At 42.9% G+C, this 22,099-nt stretch overlaps 2 protein-coding genes across 19 annotated transcripts in view; one reads left to right on the top strand and one right to left on the bottom strand.

The window, feature by feature from the left end:
- The window catches only part of HMG20A (high mobility group 20A), an 87,564-nt gene extending 70,032 nt beyond the window's left edge, over positions 1-17,532 (bottom strand). Inside the window, exons 1-2 of one of the 2 annotated variants that reach the window (XM_039493416.1) lie at positions 17,393-17,532; positions 2,882-2,920 (exon numbers count right to left, since the gene is read on the bottom strand). The gene's annotated coding sequence lies outside the window, so the exon portion shown is untranslated. Of the gene's footprint in view, positions 1-2,881; positions 2,921-17,082; positions 17,316-17,392 lie in introns of those variants that run through there. The other variant, XM_039493415.1, reaches the window with a different exon arrangement.
- A 20-nt stretch (positions 17,533-17,552) lies between these two features.
- PEAK1 (pseudopodium enriched atypical kinase 1) overlaps positions 17,553-22,099 on the top strand; it is a 261,455-nt gene continuing 256,908 nt past the window's right edge. For 16 of the 17 annotated variants that reach the window (XM_039493411.1, XM_039493409.1, XM_039493410.1 and 13 more), the window contains exon 1: positions 17,673-17,901. The gene's annotated coding sequence lies outside the window, so the exon portion shown is untranslated. Of the gene's footprint in view, positions 17,631-17,672; positions 17,902-22,099 lie in introns of those variants that run through there. The other variant, XM_039493412.1, reaches the window with a different exon arrangement.

The following is a 22,099-nucleotide window of genomic DNA, read 5'->3' as shown; positions in this document are numbered from 1 at the left end:
TAAATAAATTAATCAATCAATCAAGCTCTTCCCTTCCCCACATCAGATCTAGGGAAAGCACCATGGTAGGAAATCCAGGACTTCCTTCTTCTCTTCGACAGCTGTGAACAGAGCTGAACTTCTCACTATGGCATTGACCTTAAACCACAGTTGCCTTACCTTTTGTATCAGCCTTTAGCATTTGGTACATTTTCTAATCTCTTCCATTATACTCAGTTTTGTGTTTTAATCACACAGTGAGAAGCACTTATCACATTTAAAAAAAAATTTAAACAGCATTTGAAAACTATTTCAATTTTACAATTGGCATACCAAAGGAAAACTCCAGCTGGCAGCTGCCATCTTACAGAAAAGTGACTTGTGACACTAACAGTATATAAGCCAAATCTCAGCAATTTCCTCCCACCCCCACAATGTAATCTTTTCTCCTGCAGAGCTATACAAATGGAGAAGTTTAAGTAACTTTTCCAAGGACAACTGTGATCTAAAATGTAGTTACCCTTGTAAATCCCACCAGTTAGCAGGAGTGTTCTGCCCTTCACTAGGCAAAGAGCACAAAATGAATGTGTGTACATAGGGCAATAGAGTGAATGGAGCTGGGAGAGGAGAAGGACAACTGGGGGGAGGGGAGGAGAGAGAGCAAATAATTCATTTATTTTCTTGAGTAGTAACATTTTCAAGAAATGTGAGAAAGTAGGCGAATTTTCATTTTCAGACTCAGTGGGACATACTGTATTATTTACATTACATTAGTAGCACCTGGAATTCCCATTGAGATTGGGTCCCCATTGCTCTAGGCCAGGGACTGGTAACATTTGGCCCGCGGCCTGCCAGGGTAAGCCCCCTGGTGGGACGGGCTGGTTTGTTTACTTGCCACATCTGCAGGTTTGGCCGATCGCAGCTCCCACTGGCTGCGGTTTGCCGCTCCAGGCCAATGGGGGCTGCTGGAAGTGGTGTGGGATGAGGGATGTGCTGACCGCCATTTCCCGCAGCCCCCATTGGCCTGGAGTGGCGAACCATGGCCAGTGGGAGCCACAGTCGGCCAAACCTGCAGACGCAGCAGGTAAACAAACCGGCCCAGCCTGCCAGGGGGCTTAACCTGGATGGCCGCGTGCCAAACATTGCCGATCCCTGCTCTATGCACTATATACAACAAAGTAAGAGACAGCAAACTATGTGGAGCAGGGACTATCTACATAAACACAGGGTATAAAGGGAAATGGAGGCACAGAGCAGTGAAGTGACTTACCTAAGGTCACACAGGAGAGCAGTGGCAGAGCTGGAAACAAAACCTAGCTCTCCTGATTCCCAGTCCAGTACCATACCACCAGGCCACACTAACCACAAACTGGGTAATTCTGAAATGCAGGTCTGAAGTTTGACCAACTGGCAGTTAGAGATAGTTGGGATAACCACTCAATTTCATTTTTGCATTAAAAAAAAAAACAGGCGAGTATTGTTCCAAGTAACAGCTAAAATTACAATGATTAGAGGGTTTTTCTGTTTGACAGCCCTTGTCAGTCAGCCTATTATTGTGTTGGTTTTCATACAACAGGGAAACATTTTGGAAAAAAAATAAGAAAATGTGATTGTAAAGCCTCAAAGGCAAGCGAAGTACCTGAAACTACTGACTAGATTTCAAATCAACTGCATCTCTTTAATCTCTTGCCTGTCTTCTGTATAGCCACCTACAAGTACCACCATCCTCCTGGCCTGCTTCACCAAGCCTCCCTTTCTCTTTCTTTGAGTTCCTCCTCAAAACATATTTTATGAAGTTTTACAAATCCTAGTTCCTCTCTCTTAGCAATGACCCCTAACAGAAAAAAATATATAATAAATCTGGAATCTCTCTACCGCATGCATCACTGAATAAAATACCATATGATCTCCTTCATTCATCTTCCATTCCTTCTAAATTTTGTAATCATCACTTGTCACATTTTGTCAATGTAACATGGGATCTCTTTGGGGCAATGACCCTGAGTTTTACCTATCTGTTCAGCCCCAAGTATATTTCTAGCAAACAATAAGTTTTTCCTAGCCTGCAAAAACCAATAACTGCAGAAAATATTCTGTGTACCTTTAAAAAAAAAATCCAAATTGATTTATATCAAATATTGCGAATTAGGAGAGAGATAATTAAGAGGCTAACAGTGATGCACCATCTTATCTTGATGGTGCATTACCCACCACCATTCATATTTTAACCTTCTTCCCCTTCTCCTCCCCCTACTAGCAAAAAAATTTAACAAAAAAAAAAACTTACCACCACCTCACAACACCTTAAAAAGAATGAGTTTTCCAAAATGTTTGAAATTAATATGAAAGCCAGCCCTTGACGTTTAAAAGATGTTCATTAAATTGATAATTAACTTGACTAAAACATCCTTGCACATGACAGGACCCCCCTTTCCCACTGTAGCCACAAATTACTATATTTCCAGGTATTATTGTTACAACCCTATCCCAACATCAATCACAATCTCTTATTGGTTATGTAGGTCAGTGATCCACATCTGCAAAACCTGAAGAAAAAGCATACAGTGCACTATAGACCAATAAAGTTTCTACATTTTAAAATCCTTATTTAGAAGATTCCAGAAATAGGAAATTATAAACTCTTATCTGAAAACTTTGCTGGCCTCTGAATACAGATGCATCTCTAATAAACTAGTACTGCATGAATAGATATTAGATTTTACAAATAAATACAGTTTAATTCCCAAGAGTATATAATAGAACATTAACCTAAAAGCAATAGTTAGAATTTTAGAAATGTTCTGGCATTTTCTAAGCATTTGTAACCTCCTCCATCCTCCCACTCTTTCCCTATTATAAACCTTTAAATGCTTTGTGTGTTTATTTGCATATCAATACTCACAATGCTCTTCCAGTTCACAGCAGTACAGGCATCTGAGCTCTGGGAACAAATTGAAAGGTACTCAGTTATTTTCTGCATACTTTGCAAATGCTCTGATAAACATATTCCCTTATAATAGTTCCCTTGGTAAACATTTTGCTGGACTAGACTCTTAAAACAGAATTTAGGCTATTTTATAAGTGGTAATAAGGAATTAGAATATACACTGAATAATAGCTTAGCTCGATGTATGTGTTTGTTCAAAACTACTTTTAAAAAAAATTTTTTTTTTCAAAATGGAGGAAAAAAACATTTGCAGTAGCTCTAGCTAGCAAAATTAAATGCAAGCTGGGTAACTGATTTTGTGTTAACCACCTTAAGAATTTTATAAAAATATATACTTGTTTTAGGAGAAAAAAGCAAACAGCTTTTTTAATGTAAGCAAACTCCATGTTTTAAAGTGTTAGCAAGACCCACAGCCTCTTTGTATCACTCTTGATACAAGACAATCCACTTTAAAATAAAAAAAAGAAAAAGAAAAGTCTCAATGTTTAATGAAAACAGGTTGGAAATTCTAATGCAGAACAGCTGTATTCAATTTTGGGCCAGTTGGCAAACAAGAGCAGGTCCTTGCGACTGGTCCGGGCAAGTAACATTTGGGGACTAGTATAAATGCTTTCAGGACCAGTACATTTTTCCAGACTATTTTGAGATGAGAATTAGAAATTAAAAAAAAAAAACTCATTTCCATAGCTCATGGAACTCAGAGCTTCAAGTATCTGCTACTATTGAATACAATTTTAAACCTGATGTTATTTAGGTTTGAGGACATCAATCTTCAGTAAGCAGTATGTACTGGAGTCTATTTATGGCTTTAAAATATTTACAAGAATATAAAGAAGGGTCAGAGATCATAGCTGAGACAGAGAAATAGGCAGTTCTTCCTGCCTTCTCTTCCCAACACCAGCCAAAATATAGTAATTCAAAAAGCCATTGTTAGTGCTTCCAGATTTCAATATTAAAGCTTAGTACTTTTTATAGATCATTTTACAAAAACATAGTAACACATGCAGTACAGTGGTTTAGAGATGACCTGCAAATGATAAAGCAAAATTGGAAACTGCCAGAGCACTGGTGGAAGAAGACTGGGGCATTACAGCACATGGAATTTTTAGTCAGAACTTTAGGCTGCACGGTATAACAAAATGCTTCTTCACTTCCAGAACAGCCCACAAAACAGCTTGCTGGATCCATGCTGCCTCCAGTCAGTTACAAAGTAGAGTTTTCATGTTACATTTAGGATAAAGGTGCTCATTTAGAATAACTTGTATACCTGCATGAAAACAGAGCAATGGCTGGAGGGGACAATTGCTAGTTCTTTACGGCTCGTGTTTCATCCAGACTCATTCTCGGATATTGCAAGCCCCAAACAGTTAAAAATCATGCATGAGCCTCCCCCACCAAAATCATGGCATTGGCTTTGAAATCATACTCTCTGAGCTGCCTTGCTGATCTTCATGGTGGGTTTGACCTTGAGCTCAACCCTGCTGATCCCCATTCAGGGTTCAGCGGCCAGCTTCACATGTCATAGACATATGGCAGTGTAAAGATCAGAGAAGAGAACTTTCCCCTGCATTTTCAATACTTGTAGGAAATGAGAAAATTATCTGTTAATATTCCATTGTGAGGGGAAAAGGCCTTATTGTTTTGCTGAGCCAGCAGAGTAGCTTTTCACCTTCCATGATTTTTTCAGTTCCTTGGCATTTTTGTTGTTGTTCAGTTTGTAATTGTAACCAACTGTTAACATTTTTAAATTGACGGATTTCAGTAACTCAGACATAGGTTAGGGGTTTGTTACAGGAGTGGATGGGTGAGATTCTGTGGCCTGCATTGTGCAGGAGGTCAGACTAGATGATCATAATGGTCCCTTCTGACCTTAAAGTCTATAAGTCTATGATTAAAAAAAAAAAAAAAATTCTGAGATTTTTTTTGTTATGGGATTGTGAGGTTTTGTGATGCTGTGTATAAGAAAGGTGATCATTTATACACCGCTACCTCAATAGAACGCCACCCGATACAACACGAATTTGGATATAACGCGGTAAAGCAGTGCTCGAGGGGGTGGGGGCTGTGCACTCTGGTGGATCAAAGCAAGTTCAATATAACACGGTTTCACCTATAACGTGGTAAGATTTTTTGGCTCCCAAGGACAGCATTATATCGAGGTAGATGTGTATCACTGTTACCACTGTTTTACAATTTCCATAAATCTTATACAAAGTGCATCATGTAAGGTGTCAATGGAAAGGTTATAATTTGAAGTATGATTATCCTATGTATATACATGTATCATCACTGTATCTGAAATTATGAATATTGGCTATGTACTTCTATCTTACACGTGTTGCATTCGTGGGTGACGCCCGCCAAGTAGAATTTACATCTAGGCTAGACATCTATATGTTGATGTGCTATCAAGAAACCTCAGCTCTCACAATGGGCCATTGAAGAAACTTATCCCCAGCAGTGCAACTAAGGCGGTCTGGTCTGGTATGAGGCACCAGCAACATATTTATAGCTGGGATGGCGTACTGGAAAGAGGAGCAGCAGAACGTGGGGCCGCTAGACAGCCCCACGCCAGAAGCTCCTCCAGTGCAGCTGTACCACCTCCAGCCCTTCCACACAGGGTCTCCTCCGTCCGACAGCAGCCCCACCGGAGGACAGAGCTGGGGGGCGGGGCTGGGGGCAGTACAGCTGCCAGAGGAGGTGACAGCATTCTGCTCCTTTCCCCGCTGCCCCTCTCAGCAGGGAAAGGAGCAGAACCCCCAGCCCCACCCCCTGCCCTTCCACAGAGCTGTCTCCCCTCTGGCTCCATCTGTACAGCGGCAGCACTACCAGAGGACAGGGCCGGGGGAGCTGGAGCAGCACAGGCATGGGAGGAGCTGCTGGAGTTCTGCTCCTTTCCCCGCTGTGGTTCCCAGGAGAGCCCTGAACTGCAGGGCTCTCCTGGAAACCACAGCGGGGAAAAGAGCAAAACATGGGGCCACTGGGTGGCCCCACGCCAGTAGCTCCTCCAGCACAGCTGCTGTAACACCCCTAACCCCACCCCCCCAGGCCTGTCCATCGGTGGGACTGCTGTACAGACGGAGGAGATCCTGCGTGGAAGGGATTGGGTGGTACAGCCACGCTGGAGAAGCTGCAGGCGTGGAGCTGCCAGTAGCCTCGTCTCCCTTCCCCTCCCTCCCCAGGAAGGGGGGGCGGATCATGGGGAGGGGATGGGGAGAGCGTGGGGGCCTCAAACTGGGGATAGAGTCATGTGGAGGGTGACATGAGGAGGTCATGTGCCTCCCCCCATACCAGCAAGAAATGGATTCCACTTACACCACTGCTTACCCTGTCCAGGTAGCTCTTCCTGAAGAGCCAATGGCCACCCTCCTGTGATTCAGCAAATCATGTAAGGATATGAGATGCTCCTGTGACCCTGGACTCTACCTTGGGCCAGTAACTTTCCACAAACAGGGGCTGTGGACTTTGTTTAGGACAGTAAACTTCCATGCACATGGCAGAGGATATAGAAAGGCACCTGAGACATCTCCATTTGACTCTTTCCTGATCTGATTCTCTGGACTGTGGATTTACAACTAAAAGGAGCATCTTGAACTATGGACTGAGAACCTTACAATCTTTTGGAAGTTACCAGAGAAACTTTACAAGCCAGCAAGCTATTCCATCACTGCTACAAACCTGATATAAGGACTTTACAATCATTTGTATGTGCATGAGCTATTAACCATTTATAACTCCCCATTTCTTTTATTATTAAATCTGTAGAGGGGACTGCATTTGGCTTCTGGTTAACCAGTAGGGTACTACAGAAGCTCTTTTGTTACTGGCTTGGTGAATATAATTATAGAATAAACCAAGAGTTTTGGGGATCGCCTGTCCTATTTCTTACAGTCTGTACTGAACGTGGCATTTTCAGTGTGGCCCATATCAGGCACCCAGTCACAATTTATCTTCTAATTTTTGAGACTTTGGAGTTCACATTTTCAATTTTTTCTTGGCAATCACGATGGCTGAAAACATTTTATTCAAAAAAAAAAAAAAGAAAGAAGAAGAAAGAAGAGAGTCTCACTTAACCACATGACTCCAGGAGATGGGGCTTTAAGACAACCACAAAATATCACAAGAATCAAAAAAGAGTAGGCAACACTGAGCCCTTCTGAAGGTGGTAAGGGTGCTCTGCAAGTTGGAGACAACTTCTTTTTGGAGAGTGAAGGTCAGAGAAGTAGTACTGGGTCTACTGCACACCATCTTCCAGTTTTGGGAAAGTTTGAGAGGATTGTGGCAGGACCCATAACAGGTTCTACAGATTTCATCTTTCCTGAATCCCACTCATTTGGACTTTAGACTTGGGTTTGAGCAACAAACAACACTGATTATGGAGCTTCTCTTAACAATGGAGGACAATGAACTGTCTGTACTGATTTTATAGGATATTAACTGCCTCTGATACCATTGCTTATTTAAGGGATACACAATTGTTAGAGTGGCTCTGTTCATTGCTTACTAGATGGTGGTTTGGGGCAATTTCTCTTCTGACATGATAGCTTTCATGTGAAATAGTCTGAGATCAGTTTCGTCACTCTTCTTGTTCAACATGTTTGAGGCCATAAGGAGTTGGTAAACTGCAGCATATTCAGTACATTGCCTGTACTTACCTCTGTGTTTCCAACACATCTAGACTAGCTGATCCAGTATTGTGAATAATATGCAGTTCCAACTAGAGGAGATTACAGTAAATTAATCTTGAGGTGACAGAGACATGTTATAATTATTGTTCATTTGTATTATTGTAGTGCCTACGAGCCCTACTCATGGACCAGGATCCCACTGATGGTAGCTCTGCAGCTAAAAAGAAAAGCTGTGCTTCTTTGGCCCCACACAGATGCAAAACATCTTTTTAGCTATAGTTACTAGATCTTCCAACATCAGAAACTAATAAAACTCCAAGAACACAAACCTGCCTCATAAATGGTAGCCATGTTATCTTAAGCAGGGCTGCAGATGTTTCTCTCACTAACTCTTCCAGATTCTTCCTCAAAATCACCATCATGCTAGTCTTGTGCAATTTGAGTGGTGAACAGCTGACTCCAATTTCAAAAAGAGTGGATTGGAACCATTCAGAATCTGCAGTCATTGTGAAAGTCAGCCTCACATCTGATGAGCAATGAGTCATACAGGAGTCACACAACACAGGTACTCTGCCTTGCATTGACTTCCAACAGCCTCTTGAACTCTGTCTAGAAACTAAATTTCCATCTCTAGAGCCCTAAATTAATGGGGACCCTGAGGGTTTGCCTCTCCTCTAATGTAATATTAGCAGAGTTGGAAACAGCAGATTATTCAAGCTATAGGTCCATTGTTTCAAATAAGCAGGAGCCCGATGGCAGGGCATTTTCTACAAGAAATCCTCAACTCTAATTTGGCTTCCTTCTTTAGTCATCAGAATCCAAACTTGTTAATCCACAGACCCCATCTTTCCTCACCAGCACTAAGAGAGATTGAAGGAGGATTTAAGTGAGACATTATGGTATGGTTGTGTAGAGTGTGTATTTGTTTACTTTACTTTTGTCTATTCATTAAATATTTGATTAAATAAAGGACAAGAGTTATATTTTCAGATGGCATGATTTGAAATGTTGTGGGTAAAAGTAACCATGGCCCAGAAGTGGGTTGGAGAACAATCTCTTAATAGGCCAGTCTGCATTATTCCACCTGCATGTGCCATTACTCCCTGTATTGGAAACACCTCTTTACCTGCTCCTAATAAAGCTGCATGTGAAGTTTTGTGTCACACTTATGCAATGACAGTTTCATAAGAGAGAGAGAGAAACAGCAAACCCTATAGGCTGCTGCATATGTAAGTCTTGGGGCCCAACTGGGAACACTGGTTGACATAACCTTACCAAAAGCTTTCTTTCACAGCTCACTTTCCTCATCTCTCCCAGGCACATGGTAAGTGCCAGACCTATCTCCCACTTCACAGCTCACCAGACATGCTCAGCATATTCTGGACTCGTGATTACATCAGAATTTCAGCTTTTATTTTAATATGGAGATGTCTCAAGTGCCTTTTTATATCTTCTAGCCCTGATGGTTGCAAAGAAAAACTTGAAAACATGAACTGAGTGTAAATGTAACCAAAGCAATAATATCCTTGTGACTCTGAAGACTGCACAGAACAACAGCTCTGAGAGGTGTGAAGTGTTCCATGAATCTCAATATGACACTAAGGGTATGTCTACACTATGGGATTATTCTGATTTTACAGAAACCGGTATTTGGAAAGAGATTGTATGAAGTTGAGTGCACGCAGCCACACTAAGCACATTAATTCGGCAGTGTGCATCCATGTTACTACAGGATCGGTCTGAGGAAGAGGAAGACAGTGTACTCAACAGATGGCAGAAAGTGAGAGACACACTTAGGTCAGCATGCCAGGAAGTGCTTGGAATTAAGAAACACCAGCAGAAAGAGTGGATCACAGCAGAGTCCTTGACAAAGATAGAAGACAGAAAGAAGAAGAAGGCAGCAGTCATTTCACAACAACATAGCAGGCAACTAGAGCCATTTAGCCTTTTTCACTGCCAAAGCTCAACTGGATTCTGCTGACAGACGCGGTACTGCAGTGCTACAGCAGCATTCACTTGCCTGGCAAGTTAGCAGAGACTGTTAGCAGTCATTGTACAGCTGCTACATGGAAATTGGCGATGACGGTTACCAGTCCTATTGTACCATCTGTTGCTGTCATGGGTGCTCCTGGCTGGCCTCGGTGAGGTCGGCCGGGGGCGCATGGACAAAAATAGGAATGAATAGAACTACAGATGAACAGATGGGCGGAGCACTTTGAGGAACTCCTGAACAGACCAGCACCACCAAATCCACCAGACATATAAACCAACCAGAGACGAGATCAGAAAAGCCATCACCATGATGAAGAACAGGAAGGCGGCTGGACAGCAGAGGCCCTGAAAGCAGACCTGGATGCCTCAGTGGAAATGCTGTACCCCCTCTTTGAGAAAATATGGGAAGAAGAAGTGATTCCGGCCGTTCCGGGTCAGAGCCCCAGATATCCCGCAGAAATGATGAGCTGCATGCCATTCTAGGGGGTGCCCCTGCAACAACCCCATCCGTTGCTTCCCTCCTCCCACACCCCTGCTGGGCTACCGTGGCAGTTATCCCCCCATTTGTGAGATGAAGTAATATAGAATGCATGAATAAGAAACTGACTTTATTGAGATAAAACCGGGCGGGGGGGGGGAGGGAAGAAGGGAGGCAGCCTCCAGCTGCTATGATATTCCAGACAGGACTGAATCTCCAGGAGACAAAGCTTAAAGAAGGGAATGACTGGGAGTCATTCCCATTTTTGCCCAGGCGCCCCCGGCCGACCTCACCGAGGCCAGCCAGGAGCACTCACAGGATGATGAGGATGGTTATCAAACCTATTGCACTGTCTGCCATCAGGAAGGGAAGGGGAGGGGATGCTGCTGTTCGGCGCTGCAGCACCGCATCTACCAGCAGCATCCAGTAGACATACGGTGACATTGAAAAAAGGCAAGAAATGATTTTTTTCCCTTTTCTTTCACGGGGGGGGGGGGGGGGGGGAAGGAGATTTACGACATATACCCTGAACTACCCGCGACAATGTTTTTGACCCTTCAGGCACTGGGAGCTCAGCCAAGAATGCAAATGGTTTTCAGAAACTGCGGGGACTGTGGGATAGCTCGAGTCCTCAGTCCCCCTCCTTCCATGAGCGTCCATTTGATTCTTTGGCTTTCCGTTACGCTTGTGACGCAGCACTGTGTTGTGTCCCTGCTGTGGCCTCTGTCTATCATAGCCTTGGAGATTTTTTCAAATGTTTTGGCATTTCGTCTATTTGAACAGAGTTCTAGAAGAGAGATTCATCCTCTCCCAAGATCAGATTCATCATCTCCAGTATCTGGTCCATGCTGGAGCTCTTTTTTTGATTCTGTGACTCTCTGCTCCTGTGCCTGCTGGCTGGGCAAACTGGGCAAAAAGAAAAAAAAAAAAAAAGGGTTTTTTTTTCCTGTCTACCTGGCCTGTGCATCGTGCAGAGATGCTGTGCAGAGCTGTGACATGTGTGCTGTGTGGGATAGTGCCGGAGGCCATACCGCCAAGGCGGCCCACACTAATCCTAATCCAAAAAAAAAAACCCGATTCACACTACTCCCTCCCCCTGGGGGGGGAGGATACAGATATTAGAGATTAAGCTATATTATTATAATATAAAGGGCTTCGTTGTGTGGACGGGTGAAGGGTTAATGCGGTTTAACGCTGCTAAATTCGATATAAACTCGTAGTGTAGACCAGGCCTAACTCTAAAACCAGTGGGTCTGGCATATCCACCCAAGAAGATACATCTGAGCTGCTGGAGTGAGTACTACTAGTATCCTGATGCCTCCTCTTTCTTAATGGGGTAGAAAGCATGCCTCAGCAGCCAATCCTGAGTAGAAGGGGGACCCATGTCATTGTCCCTAACTTTTGTGAGTGGGGTTGCTAGTGGATGGCGCCACAGGAGCCCAGGGTCACAGTGTGCCTAGAGCTCCAGGCTGCCTTAATCTGGCCCTGCTCATATGGTATTGACTAGTCTGGCCCTGTAAATCAACCCTAGTTTAGTATTTACTGATGGTATGCTTAAAAAAACAAATAATGGATAAACAGCTTTGTGAGGCTAGAAATTGACATGCCATTAGGAGTCTAAGGGTATGTCTTCACTACCTGCCATATCGGCGGGTAGCAATCGATTTCTCGGAGTTCGATATATCGCGTCTCATCTAGACGCGATATATCGAACTCTGAACGCGCTCCCATCGACTCCGGAACTCCACCACCGCAAATGGCGGTAGCAGAGTCGACGGGGGAGCCGCAGACGTCGATCCCGCGCCGTGAGGACGGGTAAGTAATTCGAACTAAGGTACTTCGATTTCAGTTACGCTATTCGTGTAGCTGAAGTTGCGTACCTTAGATCGAACACCCCCCCCCCCCCCAGTGTAGACCAGGCCTAAGGCTTTGAAAGAAAGACAAGGGAATTAGTGAAAGAACCAAGCTATGTTCACAGTGGGGAAATTAACAAACATTTCTCATCAGTTCTAAAACCAGCTCACCTGAAGAAGCATGAGCTACAGCATAAACTAGACTCTAGCAGCCACACCTGTTTTAACCATCATTTTAGTTAAAGTTGCTGAAAAAAACAGTCTCATTGAAACAAAGTAATACTGGGTTAGGCTGATAAAGCCCTAGTTTCACTAGGCTTCCAATGATTCCAATTTTTTTTTTTAAATTAAAATTTTCACCGTATTGGCCAAAACCCTCTAGCGTCCCAAAGACAATCATCACATTCAGGAGACAAAAATCAGTCAGACAGGAATGTCTGAACAATTTTAGTATCTAGGCAGTAAAATAGATTAGGGCACAGGAGAACTAAGGTAACAAGCATGAAGAACCTTCATGTAGCAAGAGTCCAAACAGATCTTCAGCAATGTTTCTTAATGCATACAATTTATTTCTATGTTACAACAGAGTGCTATTAACTACTGCTTCCATAACATAGAAATTGTGATTTAGAAATAGAATTTAATTCAATTAAGAACTGTTCCAAAGAAGTGGCATTACAATTATTTTGTAGTTTGTTACATATTTAAATTTTGGAACACTAACAAAGATCACCAGCACATTAAACTCCCCTTTTTCAATACAGTGAATGAATAAAAACCGTCATGACACTTCTGCACTATTTAAGAAGAGGAAATTTAAGCTTGTTCACAATTCTTTTCCCCTATTCCATAGTTCTTGGGTTCCTTTTTAAATAAACTGCCACTTTTCACCAAAACGCCTTCACTTTGCCAGGTACTTCATATATATGGCTTTCATCAATAACACATTTCTTTAAGTCATTCAGTTTCAACTACAGTGATTTTTCTTGCTTCCAGGTGGTGGCAATTCTTTAAGCTACAACACAGCCTATTTAATAAATTTTTCAGTTGCTTCCTTCATTAGCTTTCTAGTGCCTTAAAGGCACATTGTTGGGTCTACAACAATGTCACAACTTCTTCTATTTACTTCCGTACAAAAAAAAAAACAAAAAACAACCACCCTGATTTTTAGTCACAACAATTCCAAATACAGTAACATGGTGAAACCAGCACTATTTTACATTGGTTCTGTTTACTGTATGTTGCATGAAAAATATAATACACAAAACTGAAATCAATCAACTGTCTACTATCAATCTAGTCTCTTGAGAAAGAGGAGGGGGGAGTCATTTGTTACCATGTACAGTATCTTTACTTATTTGTCTGAGGACATTATAAATAAAGACCTCCATCAACAAATGGAGATTTTTACAATAGTTTAATGTCTAACATCTAAGATTTGTGGGAAATTAATGTTCTTTTGGTTTTACCAGCACTTTTTAGTAGGGAAGGGCAGACATTTTCTAATCACTTCAGTGAAACCAAAACAGTCCAACTTTCCTGGAAGTAAAAGCTATTGTTGAAGGGGCACAAGATTGGTGCAGAGATATGGAGCTTTTCACTTCCAGCTAAAGCTGAGCAAATAATTGAGTTTTGGTGAGGGGGTGGGGTGAATTGAAACGCAACTCTTCAGTGCCTAGAAAAATTAAAAACTTCAAAAAGCACAATCAAGTACTACACCACACATGAATTACAGAACCAGAACAATTAAGCTTGAATTCATACAGAAACCAACCACTGAAACCAGGAGTTGATCAAAGTCAGCTAATCAAATGATGACAGAGAGGGCATTTCAAAGGGGCAGATCAGCTGAGAAAAAAAACAAAACCCCAGCACGTCTTCACTACAGAGTATTAGCAATTCATTAAAGCAAATGAATTCTGAGCTTGGTATGGTCCAGATTTCTGTCTGAAGACTTTGTTTCAACCAGTGGCAGCATGAATCCAGCTCAGATGAAATATCTGTACCTAACATTAGCACTGATACAACTCTCATTCTGGCAAAGAGGAAGATGATGGTGTGAGACACAGTGGCATCCCACTCACCCACTTTTTCAGGACGTATGAGCTTGCCCTAGCAAGTGAGGACAGTTACGATATAAATGTCTGAAGAATTTAAACCTTAATTTAAAAAATATATATTTCCAGCTATTATAGTTGCAAAGAGAACTTCCAAACAACAAATGGGTATAGATCAATTTAGTGCTGCCTTTGTAAGTCTGCAGAAAGATAGCTCAAGGGACTCTGCTGCTAATTATAGAAGTGTAGGACTGGAAGGGACCTCAGTAGGTCATCTCATCCAGTCCCCTGCACTCAAGGCAGGACCATATAATAACTAGACCATTCCTGACAGGCGTTTGTCTACCATGTTCTTAAAAACCTCCAATGATGGAGATTCCACAACCTCCCTAGGCAATTTATTCCAGTGCTTAACTACTCTGGCAGTTAGGAAGTTTTCCCTAATGTCCAACCTAAACCTCCTTTGCTGACATTTAAGTCCATTGCTTCTCGCTCTATCCTCAAAGGTTAACGAGAATAATTTTTCAACCTCCTCCTCAAGATATATCCCATCTACTGCTTCTTCCCTATCCACAAGGCTTGTTACCCTGTCAAAGAACACTATTAGGTTGTTTTGACAAGATTTGTTCTTGACAAATCCATGTTGACTGTTACTTATCACCTTATCTTCTAGGCCTCTAAATAGGAGATGTTTGATAAATTTTCACAACTATTCTTTTGCTCTCCAGCAGCATGGCAAAGACTGATCAGTTCCACTGCTACTATTCAAAAGCTTGTTTGCACCAGTGAAACTGTCAAGAATGTCATTTCAAGCAGTTGCTGCTTAGAAAAAAAGCTAGCCACAGAGGCAGCCACTGCAAATACTGGGGTTATGTCACAGGGGAAAGACTTTCCCTTAAAATAAATAAATGAATAAATGAAAGTTGGAGTGTAAAGGTAGAGTAAAACCAGTAGTCTCTGGGAGAAAGATAATGGCAAAGAGCTTCTGGACAGAAGAAAGGAAAGAAAAGTTCTCTCTCCCTGCCACCCCCTTCTAACAGCTAAATGTGAATAAAAAAGATGAAATCTACTTGTGGAGCTAGACCTGTCTCATAGAACTGGAAGGGACCCTTCCTTCACTTGCAGGACCAAGTACTGATTTTGCCCCAGATCCCTTAACGGCAACCTCAAGGATTGAACTCACAACCCTGGGTTTAACAGGCCAATGCTCAAACCACTGAGCTTGGGTGCTAGAGACAGCTACCTGGTAGAAAATTCAGTCTCCTCACCCTCTTCTCAACTGTTGGTGGGAGAATAACTGGGCTTCTTCCAACATGTTGCCCCTGGGCTTCACTGTTGGTCAGCCCACACATCTCATCTGCCATAATTACCTCTGGGATAACAACAGCTAAAAAGTATCTTGTAAACTTTTCAAGCCCTGGGCTGAAGGACTTAGGACAAAACCAAGGAAAGATATTCTTGTTAAAGTCAAGAATTTGGAATCAGGAGTTCCAAACCCAGTTCTACCAGACTTTCAGTGTAACACAGGAAAGCAAGTCTCCCTGCCTCGGTTTCGTCAATCCTAAAAAGAGGATAATCTTTAATGTTTGCAAAGCATTTTGTAATCACTGGTTAGAAGATGCTTTAGAAAAGCGAAGTATTGTTAACAGAGCCAGTCATCTCTGCGAGAAATTGTTAGAAAACATTAAAATAAACATATAAAAAAGGCATTAACCTTCCATTGTGAAGTAGCAGCCGAACAGCATGTTGCCGTGCTTATCTGTGTCAGTTGCAGTTTCCTAGCATTTTAAATACCTATCATAATCAATGAAATAAGTATCTATATACCTAACAGCATGTTGAAAATATTCTCAGGAACCACACACCAACATTCTAAAGTGACAGTAAGTGTGCTCATGTTCTATTCCCACCTCTATCATTGATTTGTTATGTAGCCTTAAGCAAGTTAATATTCCTACATGACTCACTTTCCACATCTGTAAAATAAGGATAATCAGATCTTGAAAAATGTTCCAGTCACTGTCACCAACTAGCAAGTGGTCTAAGCCCATCACCCATACACCTGTGAGAAATATGCTTGCCCTCCTTAAGCAAATTTCTGAGGCATTGCCTCTGAAATTAAGACCAGCCTCCATCTGCTGGTAAGGTGAGTGCTGTCCTAATTTTCAAATTAGCCTCTAGATAGGAGATGTTTGATAAGTCTAAAGCTGCTTCTTGCTTCCAATATTCCTTTTCTCTCTTCCCCTTACAAAGCTTCCTGGCTGCTATGAGGGGGTGGAAGGATGTATTTTTACCCTTCTGCTGCAAGGTAAGTGCAATTCTACTACTTCATCCCTCCTGCAAGCAGCTGCGCATAGCTCTCCTGAGCAGAAAGAACATGGCACTGACATCATTCTCATCTGTTTTACTGCTGACCCATTGCTCCCTGACAGTAGCAGTGAAACTGACTGTTCTTGTCAATTGTATTCTGCAACTGCTGAGCTCTGAAGAAGCCCAAAGCAGATTTAAGAGGCTGTTTAGGTTTGTTGTATTTTCTTTGCAAACCCAAAGACTAGAATCTTAAATACTACAGGAACTAGCAGTTAAAGCTCCCCAGTTGTGAGTGGATTTTCAGTCTTGCCGTTTTTAGTATCAACTATCTACCATCTCATAGGACAGTCAAGGTTTATGGAATAAATAAATCAAAGGACCGCCACCATTCCCCTCCCCCCCTTTTTGTGCCTTAACAGGTATGGGGGTTGTATGAGAAGAGGCCCCAGATGCATTTGACCCTCCTTTCCCCTCCAAACCCTCATCCCCACACGAGACCCTGGCTCCCTATCCTAGAGATTACTCCCCGATTTCCTTTGGTGTCTTGTGAGGATGGGGGGCTAGTGGCTCATCCCCTCCTCTCCCGTCACAAGAGAAGTTAAGTGGGGAGGAGGGGCTGAGATTGAATAAAGGCTGCTGGGGCTGGTGAGGGACGGAAGCTGGAGGAAGATACGTTTCCCCTGCCCCACCTCCTGCTGAGGTCTGAGTGCCCAGGCAGGCCCCCCTTCCCTTAGGAGCCAGGGCATTGGGGTGTCTCCCTCCCCAGAGAAGCCCTCACGCGCCGCACGAACGGGAAGATGGGATACATCTGGGAAGCCCCGAGACCCTCTCTACTGACCTGCCGCAGGATGGCTTTCCGGGGGGGCGGGGTCCCCCTACGGAGCGCAATCCCCTCACCCCACACAGTCTCCTCCAGCCTCATACACACACACACACAGCCGCTTTACCCTTCCCTTTGCCCCGCACAGATCTCTCCGCCCCTAGCACATCCTGCCTCCCCGGTCCTGCTCCCCCCGTAGGAAGGCTCCGCAAGGGACTCGACAGCGGGATCGGAGAGAACCGACTCCTCTCGCTTCACCATTGAGACCCGCGAAAGGAAAGGGGGGAAGCCAGCGCAGAACTATTTGATCCGACTGGCGGCAGTATACCTTCTCGGACGCGGTGATGCAATTTTTAAAGGGCCCGGCGGCGGGGTGGGTGCAATGCATGCTGGGAATCGTAGTTTCCCCTTCTCTCGCTCTGAGTATACCGTACTGGCACCATCTCTCAGCAAACCGACAGTGCCTACCCTGCGGCGGCACGCCCTTTGTCACCATTCGAGCCAATCGGCGTGCGCTTTGCGCGAGAGCGCGCTAATGGCTCGGCGTCCCGTGTGCTCGGGAGCGCGTGAGTGGCTAGATTCTCCTTCCTCCGAGCGCGCAGTAGAGAGAGTGACGGTTGGCGCCCCGCGCGAGGAAGGGGGAGGGGCGGTTGGTGTCGCGCGCCGTGGGGGGCGTGGTCTCTGCCTGTGGCCGGCCGCTGGTAGTAGTTAGTTAGTTGTGTGAGTCAGTCAGTCGGTGGGTGCCAGAGTCGGCTCCTCCTCGGGGCTCGGCGGCAGCTGAGCTGAACCGTGACGAAGGAAGCCCTCAGCCCCGCCAGTTTCTGGGGCCCCTCAGAGGTAAGGGGGCAAGTACAGTGTGGAGGGGGTAGTTAAAGTGACTTAGGGGTATTTAAATGCTCCTCCGACAGGCTTAGCCCTTCCACTTGAGGGGCGAGGGGAAAGAGGGGGAGGGGCTGGAGGACCCAATAGGTCCTTCTCCCGTGGAGGAGACCGGAGGAGGGGAACTGTGGATGGGGAGTCTTCCGGGGGGGTAGTTATTTGCCCCCTTTAACTGTGAAGAGGGAAGTCTGATGAGGGAGGGAAGGAGGCAGAACCCTTCACGGAAAATGAATTGGTTTCCTCCTCTCCCCTATGGCTCAGAATTCCTCTGCAAGAAGCCTCCTAAGTTGGGGTCTGGGGTGGGGGGCAGTAGGAAGGAAGAGACCTAACTCGTCTGCTTAGTGGATTGGTGGAGTAGAAGGAGCAGATACATTGGAAATCAACTTTTTTTTTGACATCCCCGTCTCCTGCGGGATGGGGCAGGGAATCGAGGGGGAATTGAAGATAGAACAGCAATGAAGGACGCCTAATTATCTGTTTCCATCCTTCCGCAGCTCGGGATTCATTGCCTGTCTCCATTTGCCCCCTCCTCTTCTCTCCTCCTCCCTAGCATCTAGAGTCCTAAGTGGGCTCCTCAAACTTAAGGGAGAGGTGGAGCTGCTTGTTGCTGAGTAGAGAGGGTCTTGGACATAGCTAAGAGGCAGCGGCAGCTTCTTACAGCCCAGCCCGGATTGAGTCCATAGATCTTTCTCAACTGCCTCATATTACAGACCAGTTATTTATTTGTAGGCTGGGGAGGCCAGGGCAGTTGCTACTCCCCCCCCCCCCCTTGTATCTTTCAAATTATAGGTACCCTGACACATTTTTTAAAAAATTTTCTTTCTCTGTGTATATATGTTTTGCATTTTCAGCATGCTCATTTGCTAAATATGTCACAACACAGTCTACCTCAGTCTGTAGTTTTGAGATCTTTGTGGGCTGTTCCTCTGTTTCCACTTTCTAGGAATTTTACAAGTAAAACATTGCTGCAGAATCCAATTTACTTCTACTCCTCAAAGACCTGGTTTCCTCTCATTTTTATTATTGTATATTATTGGCATAAAGAAAATGAGATTAAAACTGTTAATTTACAAATGCCCTTATTTTGGGATTTGGCAGATTGATCAGTATGACTCTGTCTCTCCTTATCTCTTATCCTGTTTTATCCAAAGGTTGAGCTGGGACCAGATATGGAAGGATTGAGAAGTTTATTCATTAGAATCTGCGTTGTAATACTGGGTAGGAAAAAGGTGTTTATGTAGTGCAGCGATTATCATTATTTACTGAGCAGCTGGTATCTGACACAAGATGGCCATGCTCTTTTTGGCTGGCACCGGGGAGAAGAAACATGCATTGGTATGCCTCCCAGCTTGGAGTTGATCAGGGCCTCTTCCCTAGAAAGATTGCTTCTGTTTATCTTAGTTACATTTTGGATGCTTCTTTTTGTAGAACTCTGCTTTCTGTGCACTTTGATCAGTTTGTAAGACTCTGAAGTTTCTTCTGTTATTGCAGATGTTTTAAGGATTGTCTCATGTCTGTTAAAGCACTTCACTCCTGAATTTGTGATTCCATGTGTCTGAAAAATCTTTACAGGATAAATAAAATACAGAATAAAATAATTCTTTAGAAAATACTAAATAAAACAGTTGCTGTAAGATACAAAATTGAGGTCTTGAGACATTTATTCCAGATTTGATGGAATTCTGGATTTCAAATTCTATAGTTAAATGAAAGCTATTTAAAACTGGTTTTCCTATAATTTTTTTTTTTAAATCCTGTCTGTTTCACGTTAGGTTCATTTAGTTGTATGTGGCTGTATTTGACTGATGATTGACTTGTGTCCTCAGTTGGATAGATGGTTTGATTCTGAACAATACAGTAAGGAGACATTTACATTGCTGAACATTTTGCTTTGTAGCTCTGACTTAGGTTTAACATGGTTAGTTAGAGCTCTTCACCTGATTCCATATTAGTTTACAGATTTTTGTTCTGCAAACTAGCTACTGATGATTTCTCCAGATAACGCGTCTGGCAAAGTTAGTGCTCTAGCATGTGTTACAGGAAAACCTCATATTGCTCTCTGTAGTGTTGAAGTATGTAAGAAGTGAATTATCCACTTTCCATAAGTAACTTTCCATGAGTAATCCTACATACTCATTTCATGATGGGGTTACCTTATTGTCAGAGCATCCTTATGGGTAGCTCCATTCTCTGACTTCCCAAATTACTTTTTAAAAATTGTTTGGCTTCTCTTGACTCTGGTGACTCATTCACACATGAACTGCAATGGCAGGTAGTGTTTTTTGTTTTGTTTTGTTTGTTTTAAGATATTGGACAGAAGATATAAATTTAAACCAAGAGATGAATCTAGTAACTGGGGCAAGTTTAGTTCTAGATCTTTACTGATGTTGGTCAGTTTTACCTAGAGCAGAAACATGCTGTTAATATTATGGATAGTTTCATTCAAGGACAGAAACCATTAACTTTACTGCATATTTGTTTAACAAAATAACACATACCATTGTATTGAAAAGTCACAGTGCTCTAAAGTTTTCATTCAGTACATTTTATGCTTGTTTTGGGTGGAGGAGAGAGAAGGAAAGGGGTATATCTGTGCAAAGGACCACTCCACACCTTGGATACATACTTATTTCTGTATACATAACTCCATATTAACCCTTTTTAAATTTGATTAACCTGATTAAATATATATTCTTTTGCTTATGCTTACCAAATAGATTAATTATAATCCACTTAATATATTAGAAAAAAGGACATATTTTTGATCTAACAGAACTTCAATGGTCTCTTGTGTAATCAGGGCAGTCAGACCTTTTGACATGAGCTACACAATGATCACAAGTTATGGTGTGGAGTCACAGATGTTAGAGATTGCTGTTAAGCATCTCTGTCATGTTAGGAAACATACACAAAATAAACATATGATCAAAATACCAAAATATAACTTTTCATTTTTTTTCTTTTTCTCAGTTGTTATTCTTTCATTTTTGCACCTATGCCTTTGTTCTGTCCTCTTTCTTTTGCTGTCCTTTTTGCTATTTTTTGCCCCTTTTATGCCCTCCTCTCGTTCCCTGTTTAGAATTAACCTCCCATTAGTGCTCATGAGCCACTCCACATTGCCTCCTGGTCTGATGGGAACTGCTGCTTTGACTCCTATTTGGCCACATTCTGACAAGGTTGTCTTTCTGCTGCTGCTGACTGGGTTGTCCTCTGTCTTGTTTTGCACATGTGGCTGTTGGATTCCCTCTTCTCCTAAGCTCTTGACAACAAGAATCCAAGATTTCTAAATGAATTGTTAAGCATGGTTCAGACCGTAGGTCTACTATTGGCTTCCACATTTACTCCAGCTTCCTGAGCTGTTATGCCTGATGGAATCCTGCTGAGCTGCTCCCTCATATGCAATCAGAGTTACAGCAAACATTCTGACATTGACTTTGTATTTTGATATTTTACTATAGATGTAATGATGAGAGAGAATCTGTCACACAGGGAAATATATATATGGAATTTTCTTTATAAAAATATATTTAAATACAAAAATGAGATTAAAATATCTGATCTGGTGATCTGAAATTATAATAATCGTTTTATTTGTTCTGTAATGAATTACTGGTATATGTTGTCATTCTTGCCAATTCTTTACACTCTGAAAACATAGTAATAGCATGTCTTAGGATTTTTTGGTTTGTGTCTTAGTTGGAGCAAAGTTCTAAACGGATACAGTCCAGTCATATTAGTCCCAAAATGTAGTGTTTATTGGGGGGGGGGGGGAGGTTAAGGGAATCCAAATTCATTCCATCTACATATATTAGATAGTGTGAAGGTTTGGGGGAGGTGAAATTCAGCCTGAGCACTGTGTTGGGGATGAAACAGAGGTTGCAGTCCTTACAGGCTATTTAGTTAGTGCATTGGGGCATTGAAACTACATCAAAGCATGGCACCTTCCTTGGCCAGCCCTCAGCCTTACAGTTCTGTGATGGCCTATGTGGGGCTGGCACAGAGACCATTTCTGTGGCCCATAGAGGATTTACAGTCATACTTGTGTGGGTCCTGTTCAGAGCTTAAGTGGAGTGGTGGGACTTGCATTAGCACAAGGATGAATTTAATGCAATGTTAACAGAAATGCTTTCATGATTTCCATCTGTGCCCCCCCCAC

Source organism: Mauremys reevesii, linkage group 10 (assembly GCF_016161935.1).
Source record: "Mauremys reevesii isolate NIE-2019 linkage group 10, ASM1616193v1, whole genome shotgun sequence".
Taxonomy (NCBI): domain Eukaryota; kingdom Metazoa; phylum Chordata; order Testudines; family Geoemydidae; genus Mauremys; species Mauremys reevesii.
The sequence above is the reverse complement of the archived record's forward strand: the minus strand, read 5'-3'. Positions and strand labels throughout refer to the sequence as shown.